The 18,266-nt window shown below is 40.1% G+C and overlaps 1 pseudogene; it reads right to left on the reverse strand.

Annotated features, from left to right (window-relative positions):
* LOC132985398 (kelch-like protein 29) overlaps positions 1–18,266 on the reverse strand; it is a 105,945-nt pseudogene that overhangs the window by 62,041 nt on the left and 25,638 nt on the right.

Consider the following 18,266-nt stretch of genomic DNA (forward strand, 5'->3'; position numbering starts at 1 on the left):
AGCTCTCTCTTATTTTTCATTACCTGCACTCTGGAGTCGGGGTCTTGTCTGATCCATTTGATGACCGTCTCGTAGAGCAGCTCCTCAGCCTTGGTGTTGAAGCTGTCGTTGGACAGGTAGGACACCAGATCCTCCTTGGACACACTCAGAATCTCTTCTTGTACTGCCACCTGAGGAGAAACAAACCCAGTCAAACTTCTTAAATGACACTTACCAATTACTTCTGTCGGCTTTACAAGCTCAAACAGAGAATAATTAGTGATTATATTGCTGATATATTGCTTCCTCATTTGAAAATTAACAAAGTGGACAGCTGATAAAGGGTATTATGTAATAAATGTGGTGTTACATCTGACACTGAGACTTGTGCAGGCAAATTAAGTAAGACGACACAAAGCTATTTAATAAGTGCACTTTGGAAGTGCTACTAGGCCTGGTTTATTAGCACTTTAACCAACATAGCTGTTCTCCTTTATTCCAAAACACAGCTAAAATACACATTACTGACTCCATGTTGAAGCTTACTATTTCATAGAGATACACGAGAGTGGTATTGATCGTTTTATCTACAGTTACCCTCAGCAAAGAATTCAAAATAGTTTCAAACCTTTAATTGAAAAATAATTACCATGTAATGTCCTTTAGTGAAATTTGATCTGAAATAAGTTGAAGCATCAGCATTTCAGTTTGTCTGTGTGTGTGTGTGTGTGTGTGTGTGTGTGTGTGTGTGTGTGTGTGTGTGTTTCAAAAACAAGGTACACATTTTAGCTTCAGGATATCCATAAGCTGCTTAATATAAAACACATAGTACAGTACATCATGCTCATATAGTAAACTGCTTCACACACAGTTAATCATAAGAGTTTGAAACATGGTGCTGTCTGCTAATAGTTTTATTTTCCTTTATGCCCTCTGAAGTAGTGTAAATTCTACAGTACTAATGAATGAATTAATAGTTCTGAAAGATAAGAAATCTCTACCCACCTCGGGGAAGTTCTGCAGTGCAAAGGCTTTGGCTATGTTGTGGAGCTCGGTGCAGCTCATGGCTTCACCCATAGCCAGCACTCCCCCAGTCAATATACCAGGTCAGAGACACACAGAGACAGGACAGAGAGACAAAACAAGAGAGAGACAGAGAGGAAGATTAAGACAGAGAAAAACACCATTCAGACTTAAGAAGATCATAGATGACTAAAAGCAGGCAGAAATATCAGCTGCAGGTGCCACAGAATCTCAGTCTAACGGGGTGTGTATGTGTCTGAGACTAAAGGGACAACATAATCTCTCAAAACAGCTCTGGGGACAAATAACAGGGGGAGTCGATCGATTCACAGCCCAGGAAGGAGGTGCTGGATTTCAGAGAGCAGATTTGGGATTAGTTGGGCACATTAAAGACGTACTGTCAGATCTCAGCGTGTACTACACAAACTCACCAACACATACACACAAATCCACCCGGATATCCAGGCCAACATGGATAAGGCTCACAGTACAGTTTGCGTTCTCTTAGAAAGCATTTAAGGTGATGAGTCTGTAATTCGATCATCATTCATCACAAATTGGTTGTACAGTTAACACACACACTCACACACACAATGTTTTTTGTTTAGAGCTAGGACAGTGAATAGAGTCAGATATTAAGGAGAGAGAGAGAGAGGACAGACATGCAGGAAGGGAGCCACAGGTCAGATTCAAACCCTGGCCACCCACTTGGAGGACTTCAGCCTGCGTACATGGGGCTTGCGCACAAACCACTAGGCTACCGGGGCCACCCAGATTGCATCATGTTTTTTGGCCAGACGAATGGTCAATAAAGTGACAATTGTTCCCTGACCTTGTTAGAAATCTGCCCAATCTTTTGGGCCCCGCCCACTTGAACGAGCTCAGAGGCAACCCACCCGACTGATAGGGCCCACGGCCAGGATTCACACACGGCTGCACGCCTTGGAAACGAAACAAGAAAAGATTGTGATGTGCCAGGGAGAGGGGAAGGAAATTATTTTCAGCTCAAGATGTCCTGTGAGGTTGTGCATAGTGATGAACAGTGGCAATGTTTGAGGATACACAAGGCTGTAGACACGGGAAGGAATATTGATTGATTTAATGCTCATGCACAATTGTTAATAGAAGCTTAGCAATCACACCTTCAAGCACGCACGCACACACACACACACACACACACACACACACACACACACACACAGACACACACACACACACACACATACACACACACATACACATACACATACACACACACTCCTTTAGTCTCAGCTGCTCCTACCTAAGAAGGAGGCACAGACTTTACAGAAGGTGTTGTACTGGAACTTGTTGGCGGCTTCAAGCAGCGTCTTTGAGTTGGACCAGTGATCCCGTATAGACGAACTCGAGCAGCATCTCCAGAACATCTGCACTGATGTTGCTCATGCTCAGCTCCAGCACCTCGCCACTCCTCGTTTCCCTTGATGACCTGATCAACCAATCACAGCAGAGGGAGGAAGATTAGGAATACCATGAGAGGAAAAACAAGGAAATACACAAACAGAAAAGTGGAGGGGGCCACAGATACTACACTAACAGCCAAAACACATCTAGGCCAGCACGAGAGTGTGGAGACAATAAGAGAATCATTACACAACTTAAAGTGAAAAAGGGACAGAAACTGAACTTTGGATGGTTTCTACTTCTTTACATTTTAACTATGTTGCTGCATCTGAAACAAGATTAAACAAACATTATTGCTTTGTTTCATGTATGCATAGTTTTAGAGGAGGACATGCATACATGTCAGGGTACATACAAACTATCAGACAGAAAACAGAGAAAGAAACAGACAGCACAGTTCAAACATGACAGAATGTAAAGGATGCTGGGTAAAGTGTGCTGTACGGTAAAGCTCTTGCCGTTTTGAAAATCTACACCACTGCTGCTTTTGTGTGCTTATGGGTATTAGAGCAGAGAATACAATCCCCAACGGGATATATCAGAAGGTTATCAACTCACCATCCGAGTTTAATGCCGCATGTGAAACAATAATACACTCAAGGGCAAAATAAACGGAATCACGGCTCTGCAGAATGTGTGTCCCAACTACACGTCTCTCTCCTGCAGCCATGGACATCGTTAAGAAAAGTAGCCTCCATTAAGATGGTTGGAGGCTGTTTGCTTCTGTAACTCAGAAGTCTAGCTCTGTCTGTTTGTGTGTGTGTGCGTGTGTGTGTGTGCGTGTGTGTGTGTGCGTGTGTGTGTTTGTGTGGGAGAGAGAGTTCATTTTATGTTTGTTTTTTTAGAAGTCACAACAAACACCACAACAAATAAGAAGATACAGATGACACAGGATGAAATGGTCAGAGTGAAGATGAGAGAGAAGAGGGAGGGATGAAAGGCGGGGGGGGGGGGGGGGGGGGGGTGCAAAGGAAGCAAAAAGGAAGGCAGGTAGGATCCAGCACCCATCCTTCTGTGGGAGGGCTTTGGTTGTTCCATGACAGTGCTGTGCTTTATTAAAGATATAATCTCCTACCAGGAAATACAACAGTATACAATAAAAACATCAAACATCATCACACCTAAACATAACCTTTATCCCAGCAGCCTGTAGTGTATGAACTGAGACATTAGTTGTCATTTTAAATCACCCTGAGGAGGTGAAAGTGCAGAAAAACATCCAAAAACACATGCAATACAATTGCATTTTTCTCTGGATGGACTTTGGCTGGAAAAAGAAATAAGGTAGTTGCTCAATCCTTCCTTCAAAGCAAGACAAACAACAAAGCGTTATGGGGGGAGTAAGGGAGAAAGAAGGGGGGAGTGTGATTGATAGTTAATGGAGGGAAAAAAAGAGTTGGATGAAATGGATCTAAAAATAGAGGAACAGTACAGTATGCTTATCAACCTGCACAACGAGTACAATTAGAACCACCTCAATTGCAAAATCCAATTTATTTGTACAAGACATCGATGCAGGGAAAATGCTCACACTGCGGAGATATGTCAAGATAGAAGATTATACAAACCCCACAATGTCTGGACTAAAACTACCCTCCATTTGCATGTTCTGTTACATCATGAGTCATGAATCAATAGCATACATAATAAAACTTTGTTGTGGCTTTATCACAGCTGGTAATAACAGTTTATTTTGTGGTATTGAGGCCATTGTGTGTATTTAAAGCTTTCGTTATTATTCAGGACACTTCAAGTGAGTCAGACTAAAGTTGTAATGTAATGTTGTTTGTTGAGGGGAGTATTACAGTGTCTCCACCTCAGGCTCAGAGCGGCAGCAGAGGGCTGAGCAGTGCTCTCAGGACTCAGCTGCAGTGTTCACACAGGGCCAACACTGTAATGAGCTTTAACACAGCGCTCTACCAGCTCACAGTCATAACACTCTGTGACTCACACACAGAAAACTCCTTGAGAGAAATAACAAACTATATGAAAGCCTGTGTCAGGACTGCTTAAAGACTCTGGAGCTTTTCATATTACTGTGGTGCAGAGACGCAGTGGTCATAAATTAAATACCTGCAGAGCACACAGATTGGAAAATCTCAAGGGGTAAACCAGATAAATCAAAAATGATTTGTCTCCCTGCTTTGTGCACCTGCCCTTTAAAGGGAAGGGGAATAGGCTTTTGGGTGTGGGCGATGAAAGGCGGTGTGCCAAACTTAGAAAAAGAGTTCCATCCAACAGTTATCATGGAGTGAGTAGGCAGGTTGTACGAACACATACTGTGAGTGATAGCGGTGCTGGAGAAAAGACAAGGGAGGAGAAAGACAATTTAGAATTTCTGAAAGTATTTTTCTAAATTACTTTGCCATTTCATGTTGCTTAAATTCAGCTTTAGACTATTGTAAGCAAGTCATAGAGTCTCTGTGTGTGTGTGTGCGTGCATGTGTGTGTGCATGTGTGTGTGTGTGTGTGTGTGTGTGTGTGTGTGTATGCGTGTGAAGAAATCTCTACTTATCTCTGAGTAAGCTGTTAGCCATGATTATACATAACCATTCTGTTCTTCCATTCATCACATATACACAAACGTGCGCACACACACACGCACACACACAAACAAACACACACGCACACACACAAACAAACACACACACACCCACACAAAAGAATACATTCAAACTCTTGGGAAAGAAGAAACACTGTCGTGTAAAAAAACACACACAGACTGTAGTTGAGAGAGCTGAAAGGACGTCTGAAAATAAGAAAAGGTCCTGGTTAAGATTCTTCAGAATCAGAAATATTTGTTATTATTTTTATATTCCAATTTATTAATCCCAGGGGTAAATGTGGTTGTTACAGTTGCTCTTAAACACGATATAGCAGTAGGAAGCAGTAGGAAATATAGAAACGCATTTAAGAATGTAAAGAAAAAATAGACAAAAAGATAATAAAATAAGCAACTGGGACTCAAATTCAGAGTTGAGCTGTGATGGACATGAGTGGCTATGGCAAGAGATTTTTTGTGTCTCAATGTTTGTTGTTTCATTTCTTACTTCATCCATCACCATGCAAACAAGAACAAAGACACACCCTCATACAAACTCAGAAACATAACCATGGAAGCAAAACAACATTGGGCCAAGTGGACTCTAATCAAGTTGAAAACACCTGAGAGGATTAAAAGTAAGGATGAGGACACAAGAAAATTACGGTTTTGGACACAAAAATCCCTGAGCCCACAGAAGACAGTGTTACTTCAGTAAATGATCACCTAACGTTGAGAATATTTGATTTTTTTTCTAAAGCTTCTGAAACATCCCCAGTCATGGGACATTTTCTCTGCTCATTAAAATGGAAATGTGTTTAAATTGCCCTACATGGGGAGGAAAGGTAATGACGAGGTTTAATCTTTATTCTCTGCTTTCAGATACATTCATTTAAGTGGGAAGAGAGAGAAATTAGAAACTAGCCTTCACTCACCTGCAAGAAAAAGAGAGAGGGGGGAGGGGAAAAGTAAACAAAAATGCTGCCTGCTGTATGGAAAGAACAGATTGGATCAAGAGCTGGTGTGAGGGGGGGGGGGAAGAGAAGGCAAACCTTTTCACCAGGTCCTTGAAATACAAGCTGCAGGAAGCTAGAACATTTTGGTGGACTTCAAACTCTTTGCCTTCAACTATTATTTTCAGGTCTGTAAACTCTTTCGCTCTGCGCTTCTGGTTCAACACCTTCAACATCTATTTGATTTTTCTCACTTTTCATACATACATAAGACAATAAAATCATGACAATAAAAAAACAGAAGACGATGATTAAAAGTGCAGGTTACAAAATAGCTCTTATATTTTAGACACAACTGAGAAATGTGCTCTTACCAAAGCATGCTGGTGTACAACATAGAACTGAGATCAATAGCTATCCTTATTATGTAAAGACATTTGAACAAGTGTTTTTGACCTCTGTTAATGTTCACTGCTGAGCTACAACCTCAATGAAGGGAAGCTGAATGAGATTTAAGAGCGTCTAAAAGAGATATGGGATGAAAACAGAGACTCTGTCGATGCATTATTTATATTTAAAAATAATTTTTTTGGGCTTTATACAAGTTCCATTCTCAGCAAAGAGTTGACCTTCAAACATCGCTCAATGAGAAATCAACAGCTGATCCTCAAATCCCAACATCCCCTCTTTGAAAACTCCATCCACCCCACCCATCTTATCTAAATAAATAAAAACATAATCTTGAAAAACATGCTTGGAGTAAACAATGTGCAGTTGTAGGCCGGAGTGCACAATGAATAATATCATTTAGCATATAACAGCACCATGTCAGGCCTGCTCTTCCTGTAGCGTTGTGTCGGAGGCTCTTGTATCGCTGCGTCTTAATGAGGCACCATGAGGGGAAGCTGAGAGGGAGAATCAGCGGGAGAAGGGGAACTTGTTCTGCAGCCTCAGGAGGGAGAACCAACACTTCAACTCTGTTAATCTGCTCTCAAGAACGTCACTAAAAGAGAACCCCCGAGAGATTCAAATAGAGAGCTACAGACACAATAATTTGGATGATTTTAGAGGGAGTCAGCTTCCATACTGTCTTCTTTGAATTTACAGGTTTTATAGAGACTGCAGGCTGCAGGGTAAACAAGTATTTAGCACAGAGTAGAGTCTGTGTTAACGTCACATATAACCTGCTGGGGAAAGATAAGAAGAGATACCTAATTAAGTGCAAATAATGACTTTTCTTTCAAAAATGTCCTAAACTTTACTTTATTAACTCTTTGCTAATCTGAACGGTTACTTATCACGAGTAAAAATGAAGCCATGCATGTCTTTGTGTACAATAAGCTTTACTCATCCATCCAGACATTAAGTTTGTGTTGATCCGACATGTGATGGTATCAGCGAAACCCCTTGGTGCTGAAATAAATGAGTTGGTCTTTAGCATCCTGAAAGAGGTCTGAGTTCACGTCAGATTCAAAGCAGAGATTTAATTATCCCAGAAAGACATTCAGGCCTCTATGAGGCTGAATATTATACTCTCATTTAGCGCCTTAATTCTCCTGACTGACACTGAGCTCAGCTCTGAATTCATTCAGCAGATGAAATTAAACAGAATAAAGACTCATGACAAATAAGGTGGAGCTCAGAGGCTCACTTTGATGAAAGTCTTTTAAATGAGAGCTGCATCTTTCAGAGTTTTTGTATCAAAGAATGAATGAGCAGAAAGAAAATGACCTGGTTATTAAACATGGTGAATACAGAAGAGGAGAAAAACACGATAATAGATCCTGTTTTTGACAACATGTCTATTGTATTTGGACTGGAGGGAGAGCAGCATGAGTTAGAGTGAGCCGTACGTTCACATTAAAACACAAAGGCCTCGTCTTCATCAATCTAGCCAGCTCTCTGATTACTGTGCGAGCATGGACTGTGCATAGTGAACACACAGTAACTTTGAGAGAGCCATAGAACTCGGCCTGTCAGCGAAAACAATGGCTGCCTCTGAGCCATGCAGACACACCTAAATGCCTGATGGAAAAGATAATCATGGCCTCCTAGAACACCTCATCAACACCGGGGACCATGAAACTGCACATGGCGTCCCCTTTTTGTTAGCTTTGGCATGGAGGGTTTTAGCCGCGTTCAATGGGACCATGGCAGCTTTGTAACAGCAGACGACTCAATACTCTTTAAGAGAAATCTATTCTGAGGTGTCTTCATAAATAAAGTAGTTGGAATTTGTTTTGTACACTAGAAAATGTGTTTAATTGTATGGTGGTTTTGGAGTAATTCAAAGTGTGAAAACACTGAAATGTGCTCGCGTAGTTGCCTTCCTCTGAGCTGTTCACTTTAGCAGCTAGAGCCTGAGCTGGCTTTTCCTAATTGGTTGTCACAACGCACAGGGAGAGCTTGCTTAACCAATAGTAACTCTACTGTAAAACATCAGAGTCCTGGGGCCAATTGGGTCCTCGGTGTGGTTTCCAATAACCTATCAGAGCGCATCATGCCTCCCTTATTTAGGCATGGTGCAGCCAATCATAGCTCAGATTGGCTGCTCAAGAGGGCAAGGCAGCACACCATTGGTTGCCAAACTTGGAGCCATTTTAGGGCTCTACATTTGTTTTACATGTGCTCCTGTGGGCCCACCATTTGGTGTTCGTGCCAAAATATAAATGTGATATATCTCTTAACACACTTGTAATATTTTCAGGGTTTTTTCTCTGGATTCTGTGTAAAATATACAAAAAAGTCAAGAGCAAAAAAAAGACATAGACATAAAATCAAGAAACATCGGTGTCATGAAATGTTCATTATGTGACGTTACTGTGTGTATACACCAATCAATCAGACAGTTCACTATTTGTATTTTTCCCCAATTCAATTGTACTGAAAGGAGACAAAGAAAATAAACTCTCAATTTCTGTCAACACGCTGGATAAGGTTTCAGATATTTAACTATAAATCACAACTTTGCAGGAAAAATAATGTAATCAATCAATACAACAGTATTTAGTCTTCAGTATAAACACAAGGAGTTTGATTTCGTTGAACTGTGCTCTATATGTTTAAAGTATAACATTAAATATCAACAATAAACACAAAATAAGAAAAAACTCACATTGTGCAAGATTAAATGAGAAATAGTGCAGTCGTGGGTAGTGCAAAAATGCTGATATGAACATGATAATAAAATATGTAATGATGTAACAGATGGGTTAATTTACATGGGGTAAAGTTTTTACAGTATTTACATGAAGCATGTGTGAAGCATTTAAATTTAAATTTGAATATTATGTACATTGACAGTCCATTATACAAGAGAGAAGAGGTGACACAATAATAAGAATTTATTATTTGAGAGCAAGTAGAAGATACATTATTTTTAGTACTGTTTTTTAACAATAGGAAGAGCTTTTATTTATTCAACTTTTTAAAAAGTTAATGTCTATTTTTTCATGTTAATCATTTGTATAAAAAGCTGAGTAAGTAAGATAAGGTGGAGAAGACGGGAAAGAGATGGAACCCTGGGAAAATAAATCAAAATAATTATTTTCTTATGATTTTGCTGTTGATTTAATAAGTTGTCCTCTTATCGCTTCTTTTTCTTTCTTATCTCTTCTGATAAATGATGTGTTTCAGCAGCACATCTAAATGTCTAATCCCCCCCCTAGTGAGCGGTTGGATGACATTCGATGTTTGGCAGAAAGAAGAACAGCTCAGCTAGAAGATGAGAAAAACTATAAACCACTCTTTCTTAATACTTTAGTCTTCATGCAGATTTAGAAGAAAATATTTTTGTAAAAAGAAAAAAGATAGCTGGGTAAAAAATAATAAAAAGTATTTTACATCTGTTTACATCTTATATTGAAGCAGCTCAGTCTGTGGATCAAAGCGGACTGGACTGATGAAGATGAAAACATTTTTTCTCATAAAAAAACGTTCTAAATAGTCGGGACGTTTCAGACATTGTATTTCAAATTGCAGCAGAATGAGAAGAGTGAGTCAAGACCAGATTTATAGTACATGCACACACAAAAAATAACTCTTTCAAAGCAAAGAGCTGTTAGTGTTTGACCTAAAAATGCCTTTCCCCGTCAAATCACAGAGGCCTGAAATGATGATGTCATAATGATGTCAGGAGGATCTATGCAGGGATTGATGAGGTGAAGTAAATGATAAAAGCGAAATACGATGGATACATGATCTGATGTTATTGGCGTGTTCTGTTGCTTTTTTTTAACCCGATCACAAATAGTAAATTACAGATGTGAACAAAAGAGAACTGGATTGTTTTAACTTCGCAGACATTTAGAGAGCCTGCAATAAGCTTTTTTAATTCCCCATCATTTTTCAGACAAACAGTCTTCTAGAAAAGAAAATGGAATAACTTTGTTATATATTATGAATATTATGATGAGATCTGACAGTCTTTTATAGTAAAATGTTCATTTTGATTCACCAGGGCAATGCTTGGATGTCTGCTCTGGGTTCAACAAAAATCTTTAATTTGATGCAGTTAATTTTGTTTAACAAAAACAATGATTTAGTTTTGATTCATGAAGTTTTTAATCGTACATGAACAAACAGATTTCTTTATTATGGTAATAGAGTGAAACTCTACTCTCATAAATAGAAATTCATTATAATAAATTAAATTATGTATTTTAAGAATTTCATTTTTTTCCTCTCAGACAATATTCCAGAGGAGGACATGGTACCATGTAAAATCACACTGTGGAGAATTTTGACCTATTTCTTTGCACAATTTTAAGCAAGGAAACATTCACTTATTCAGGGTATGTTTCATAAACAATGATCTCTAACAACTCCAGCTCAGGATATTCCACCTAAAGAGCTTAAGTGGCTTAATATCAGGCGTTAAAAAGAGTAAGTGTCATGGACAACATCCTGGCACGAATTGAGTCTCCATCTTCTGAACATACAATGATTCACGAGCAAATCAGATGTATACATTACCCAGTCAAGTCTGGATTTCTTTAAGGAGCAATCACTCTTAATAGACGGTAACACATACTGTACCTCTAACAATCACAGCCTCATTCATTTCTGCAGACGTCTCAACACTCTGAGTCTATTCCCAACAAATCAGCTCATTGAGGAAGCAGAAATCCTGGAAACCCCTCAGACAGCAGTGGCTCCATACAGCTTTATAGAATAGTCCACCATGAGGACGCTTTATATTCCCCGTGCTCCAATCTGCTGAGCTGAGCTGCTACGGCTTCAGCACTGCTGTCAACCAGCCTGGACTGAGTCGTGCGAGGGAACAGGGGACACAGAGAGAGAGAGGAACTTGTGCCCCTTAAAGACCCTGTGTGGGCCTTTGTTTCCTTCTCCAATGAGCATGCATGAAAAGACCCGGAGGAGTAGAAAGTACAGCTTTGGGCAGATCCGTGTGTACACACACACACAGATTCAGAAAAAGATGGCACCAGAAGAACAAAGTAGAGGCGAAATAGAGGCAAAGAAAAGAGCAGGAATAAGAAAACAAATTGCATGTGGTTTGTTTGTTTAAGGATTAAAAGAACATTTAATTGGTCAATCATTGTGATGAGGCTTAAGTTTCCGTGTGTTAACCAGCCAGCCACAAACTTCTAACAGGAGCTTTAAGTTTCACCTCAGTACCTTACTGTGATTTCCAACTAAGAATTCCACTTTATAAGCTACTATGGGAGGCTTTATTTATAGGCTATATTTAAAAAAAAAAAAACGAATTTCCCCTCGTGGGATCAATAAAGTATAAATTATTAATTATTATTATTATTTATTCCAAGAAGACAAGAAATTCGTACACAAAATTAAAATTGCTTTGGGGAATACAGATAATATGCTTGAGGAAAAGAGTTCTGCATCCTTTAAAAAAACACTCCATATTACAGCCCAAGCTTATGCCTTGAATTTGTGGATCAATTATTTTGTCGGAGTGCCAAACGGGATTTCACTTTTTGTCTTAGTTTGCAACATTTATTGTAAAAGTGGACTGGGCCTCATCATACATCCGCAAACATTCAGCTGGAGCATTAAACAGTACACCATTGTCAAACTCAGCTCAGGAGTTCAGTTCAGTAATTAGGAGTATTCCTGATTAAAATGTTGTGTGTATGAGTAGTGGCTGGTATGTGTAGATAAAATACTGTATGCTTGGAGGAGATTTGATTAGAACTGAGTGGGCATGAAACATCCATTTCTCCTTGTGTCATTAAAACAGCTAAGTTACTATTTTATAGACACAACTGCAAGGTCAGATTTCAGAGACATACAGCAATAATCCAGATGTTGTCGAGCCAAGTAAGAAACAGGAATATATGCGAGAGAAAGGAGATCTGCTCCCCACCTCCAAAGTGTTTATGAGTTTGTGTACGTTTTGTACCAGCTTTAGACGTGAAGGATACTCGCCTCTATGGGCTACATTTCCTCCAATTTGACCCTCAAAAGCAGGACAACTACACACTCCAAAACACACAGAAAAAACAACAACAACAAAAAAATTGAAATGTCACCAGAGCAGCCTGAGATAAATGTCACATCTCCCCCTGAAGACAATGTGTGTTTACTGGGTAACTTTGTGAAAGTCACAGCAGCCCAAGCAGAAAGGTTAGTGGTGGGGTGAGCTTGTTTGTGGGAGTCTTCTCAGCAGACTGCACACCTGAGATGATCTCCTGGGGCCTCAGGTGGAGTCAGGCGAGTAATCTTTGAGTTTCATCGCATTTCTCTTTTTTTAAGGTCTCCTGCTCTCCTTCTTTCCCTATCCCTTTCTTTGTCTCTTTCTCTACTCTACAGGTATCAAAAACAATCTGTTAGATGACTGGACCGCACCACAATTTCAGACGGAGTCCGGCATGCTACAAATCAGTCTGCATGTGTCCTTCTAAGGTTTCCATACAAGTTTAACATCATAACACAATACTGTTGTTTTCTTTGTCTTGCACTATAAGCCTCATTTGATGAAAACCCTTCAAAGCTGCAGACTCTACATTACACAACATTCTGTAATCATCATCATGTTATATTTTATCACTGGGGAGGACTTTAAGTCTATGAATCTTAAAAAGTGCACTACAAAGACTCCTACATACCAATTCAAGCCATTCTTATTCATCTTAGTATAGAGAAGAATAATCTGAACATGTTAAGCCTGTTTCTCTGCTACAACTGAAGAATATTGAGATGTAGACAGAGAGAGTTCTGTCACAGTATTATAATGTTCACAGAATGATAATGTTAATCATCATTAGTATGCTACACAGTATGTGTCTTTAATAATTACTATTCTTTGTCTTTCAACAAGTAAAAGTGTACATAGTGTATATGTATAATTGTCTTACTAATATATTTCTTCTTATATTTAATTACTTCAAATGTGTTTTTTTTAATGTTTTTTCTATTGTTTGCTGATTCAATTCCTCTTTTTGAGCTGTTGTAACAAACAAGTTTCCCCCAATAAGGGATCAAAAAAGTTAATCTTATCTTAGTATTTATTTGATGACTTGCATGTCTTTAAAAGTTTAAAGGTCACATGTTATCCTCCTTTTCAACACGTTTAAATAAGTCTGAGAGCTCCTCAAAGCATGTCTGTGAAGTGTCTTAAATCCACTCTGATGCTGTATTTGATCATGCCTATAAACCCCTCTACTTCAGCCCTGCTCAGAACAGGCTGTTTCTGTGTCTGTAGCTTTAAATCCAAATGAGCTGTGTCCGTCCACGCCCCCTTGCACCATGCCCTATTGTTTACGGTGGAAAGTCAGACTCCAAGGGAATAACTAACACCTAGCTGTGGGAGTGTCATCCACCTAGGGGAGGGGTTACTGCCATTTGTGATGTCACAAAGGGAAAATCTCAAAACGACCTGTTTGAGGACACATTTCCTCAGACTCAGTGGGACACTTTTGTACAGAAAGAGATAACAGTGTTTTAGAGAAGCATGGAACAGGTGGAAATAACAGAAGCTGATAAGAGAATCAGCTCTTATAAAAGGTAAAAGGTGGATGTTGGCATGGTGGGGGGTATGGAGAGGATGTTCAGCATGGGAGAGGGAGTAAAGAAACAGACAGGCAATGACAGTGGTGGGGGAGGAGGGAGGAAGGAGAGTACAGGTTGAGTAGACTATAGAGGAGGGAGGGAGGCGTGGAGGCCGTGCCCCCTCTAGTGTGGCATGAAGCCCCATGGCTGATCCTTGACTGCATCACGTCTGTGATTATACAGGAAGGAGCCGAGGCTGTCAGGCTCACAGTCCTGCTAATGAGCTTGATCTTGAAATTTCTGGTCATTGTGTGTGTGTGTGTGTGTGTGTGTGTGTGTGTGTGTGTGTGTGTGTGTGTGTGTGTTTGTGTGTGTGTGTGTGTGTGTGTGGGTTGGGGGTGTATAATGTATGGGGATCCTGGAGGGGCTCCTTGCCTTTTAAATTAGAAATCACTCTCCTTCCTACACTTCGACATCAATGCTGACCACACAAAAAAAAATCTCCACCACTCCCTTCTTCTCTTTAGTTCCCAAAAATTGAACTCTCTTCTCAATAAGATTTTGTGAGGAGAATGTTCAGCAACATCTGTGCGCTCTAGAATATACCTGAATGAGATGTTTAAGCCGATATTATATTTTATACAGCTGCCTTATGGACTCATGGGCCATGGTTACCCACAACATGAGCATATCACTGAGACTGCATTCATTAAAGAGAATTATCCACACACAGTGAGTCCACAGTGATTAGAATCAATTTCAACCTCATCAATAATTTGCAAAATCGTCAGCTCCTGTGGATTCCATTTTACCTTCTGATAAAGCTACCTAGAGTTCAAGAGACATAAACACCGAAAGAGTCAAGCATTTTTCATTTAAAAGCTAAGCCAGTTTCAGAATCATAATAACCCAAGACCTGCTTCAGCTAATCCTGATGTGGATAGCTTCAAGATAGTCGCCCAGCACAAGACGGCAGTGATTTTAATTAATGAACTCCTGCTTAGTCTGCAGATGCTGATCCCTGTCAGCATTTTGGATATTTAAATTATTAAGTACAAAAACATTCAACTCAGTATTGTATTGTTGGTGAAAGATTTGCTTTTGTGTATTGTGCAGTCGTGGGATTAAGGATGTTTATTGCACTTGGGAAAAATGACTTATTAAATAAATTTTTAGTTGCAAGAGGAACTCTATAGCGCCTCCATGAGCTCAGAGGCTCAAACTAGCAGAAGAGAGGATGGGAGTTATCTGCTAGGATACTCCTCGACCTCTTCCTTGTCCTATCAGTAAATGGTTGAGACAGACGTTTTTGTGGTTTGCCCACTATTTTGCCTGCCGTCGACACAATCTTAGATAGTTTACAGTTCAAGTGACTGTACCAGGCAGGAAGATGAAACGTTAAGACACATTCAACAATAGATTTGTGCACAAATTCTAAAATTTGCTGACTCACACCAAGGACACTGACTTTTCTAAGGAGATACAATTCTTATTCTCATTTCTTGAAAATATACTCTGTGTTTTCAGAAAAGCTTGGCTGGCAGTCCAGAACTGTGCCAAGGTATTTTGAGTTTCCACAGTTTCAACAAGTTGGCCGTAAAGTGAAACTGGAGGTTAATTGAAGCCAGCTATTAATATCTAGCCGGCTAGTGCAACACCATGTCTCCAGGGCCTTGTTGCGGAGTGAATCTGTGGCTTCTTTTTAACAGGCCAACAAGGGCCATATCATCTGCGTGACCTTTTGCCATTGATCTTAAATGAATTAGTAAATAGAGAAAAAACACAGAGGAAAGGCTTGGGGGCAGCCAGTGCTCACTGTGAGCACATCTGTCTCTGTGGACAGCAGGACAGAAAGTCTCTTGGCACATGACTAATTATTCAGAACGTCCATGCTTTTGGCAGAGTTTGAGAATCTAGAAGGAATTGAAATAGCCTTGCAAAGACACCTTTCAAGTGAGGAGCACAGACTTTAAGCAGACAGGCTTTCAGGCCTTGTGGGCCAGTGGCCTTGTTTGCTTTCAATTTTAAAAGACCGCGACATCATGGTATTGAAGTCTCTCAAAGGAGGTGTTTACATATTTCCTCACATTTTGTCTTCTCATCCACGGCATTGAATCGACAATAAAAATCGTTCAGGTCATAGACAGACGGTTTATATATTACATGGTATGAGGCGTGATAAAGAGTCAACAAAACAGGCAAATATCGATCATGTTTGCACTGACCCAGTCTGTCCCTGCCGAGCTTCCCCTGGTTGATATTCTTCAAGACACACATCCATTTTAATGATTTGCTCAATACACCGACTATGCTCTCAGCACCTCTTCCTCTTGCTCACCCTGTCTTCAGTTCGGCCCCTCGTCGTTATTTGTTTGTATTTTGTCTTCTTCAAACAACAACCCCAGTCACGTCCTCCCCACATTTCAGAAAATGTGCAGACAGCTGAGATTGCTTTAGCTCAAGCTTCAGATGTGGAGAAATCATTTGAGATCTTGGCAGCCCTGCTGTGTATGGAGGAAGCGGTTAGATCACAAGCAGGTGACTGAAATATCTCTGGAGGTCATAAGGGGTTACAACTGACATCACTCTGCTCTGTGTGAATCAATCCTCATCACGCACACAAACATATGGCATGTCAATAGACATACGTATAAACACACATACACACACTATGTACTGTAAACAGAAATGCATACAAATACCAACACGGACACACACCCACGCCACGCAGACGAGCACACAGTTGTTGATGTGCCCACTGATGCAGAGTGAAGACAAATTGCTCCCTTTGAATGCAAAGCCAAATCAAACACAGAGTCTGATTTCTGTCACTGTGATGTTTGGTTTTTCAGCTGCAAGGATGACATCTGACAAAACATTCATGCAGTCACAGCCGAAGAGCTGGGCAGGACTTCAGCTGCACACACTCATCTGCACACACACAGAGACACCCAGCGGTACATTGTGCAGCTGGCTTAAGTAGAAAGAGCTCCGTCAGCTCCTCCAAGATCCAGACCTTTGTTGTCAAAATGCCACAAAACTGCATATCAGTGTCTGCTAGCATTTTCTCTACAGGTTCAAACTTTCTATATGCTAATTATGGGCTGTAGAATTCAAAATGTTTGTCTCCAAGTTGCAGCCTGAATGTGAGGATGTTTTGGATGTATTTCAGTATGATAATTTAACAGCCATTCAATCAAATTATTACACGTCAGTCAGTGGCACGGTGAGAGATTGGGCACCTAATTTATTCTCGGCTTTTGGCGTTCATCACAGAAGTCCTGGCCAGTTTTACCCAGAGTCAATAAGTGAATTTCGTAAGGTTTGTGTGTGTGCCAATAAACCCTTCTTCCATACAAAGTAAACCCTGTGTGTGTGCTTGTTGTGTGTCTGTGTAGATGCTTTGACTTTATTTGCTTCACAGTTTTATGCCAGATGTGTGTGTAACAGAAAATCTCTGCACATTGATCACATTTGCCAAGCCTCTTCTCCTCACTCCAACTATTAGAGTGATGCAAAAACACTGAATGCTAAACCCTTATTGCCGCTTTTTTCTTGAAAAAATAAATATACATTTAGTATATTGTCTTAGCAGAGCAAACAACAGATCTGGGATAATTGTAACAGAAGTGAGGCAGAACGCAGGTCATTAGAGCTTACCGCCCATATTTTACCTCTGTGCTGCTACAGTTGGACAGTCGGTGAACTTGTGACCAAAAGCAGTTCTCCTTTATTGAAAACTCAGTGGAAAATGTGGAAGTTTGATATGAGTCTTGTCAATGGTTATGATTAAACGGTTTAGTAGCTCCCCCTACACAATTTAATAAATTCAACGCCTACAGTACTCTCAACTGAGAACTATTCATTTTGTAAGGCATTGGATCACACACTGATCCACAAAAAAAGCCTCTTGGACCCATATCGTAAACCCAAAAGGTTGAACCTTTGGTAGAGAATAAATCATAAAATACAAAAAATCTTTAGCCATCAGGTGTCACACTTGGATTGAGTCCAGCTTGGGGGTTAATCTAATCCACTTCACATTTACTGTAGAACTGAAAGAGAACTTAATGATATATTTTGTCTCTTTGTCAAAACTCAAATGGCATGGCTGTGAGCACCCATTAAACTTTGATGACCTGCCGTAAAACAGGAAGTTACTGTAATGCAAACATAGAGGGTCAAAGCTGCCTTAAATACACTCACATACTTGATTAGAGTCCCGTTCTGAACACATCCACATGCCTACATTGGATTTTTGTCACATTGCCACCAACTGTTAACACACCGTACCCCTCGCTTGAAATCCTAAATATGGTTTCCCTCTCCTCCGCTGGTCTGCGTTCACATTA

The sequence above is a fragment of the Labrus mixtus genome, chromosome 12 (genome assembly GCF_963584025.1).
Source record: "Labrus mixtus chromosome 12, fLabMix1.1, whole genome shotgun sequence".
Classification (NCBI taxonomy): Eukaryota; Metazoa; Chordata; class Actinopteri; order Labriformes; family Labridae; genus Labrus; species Labrus mixtus.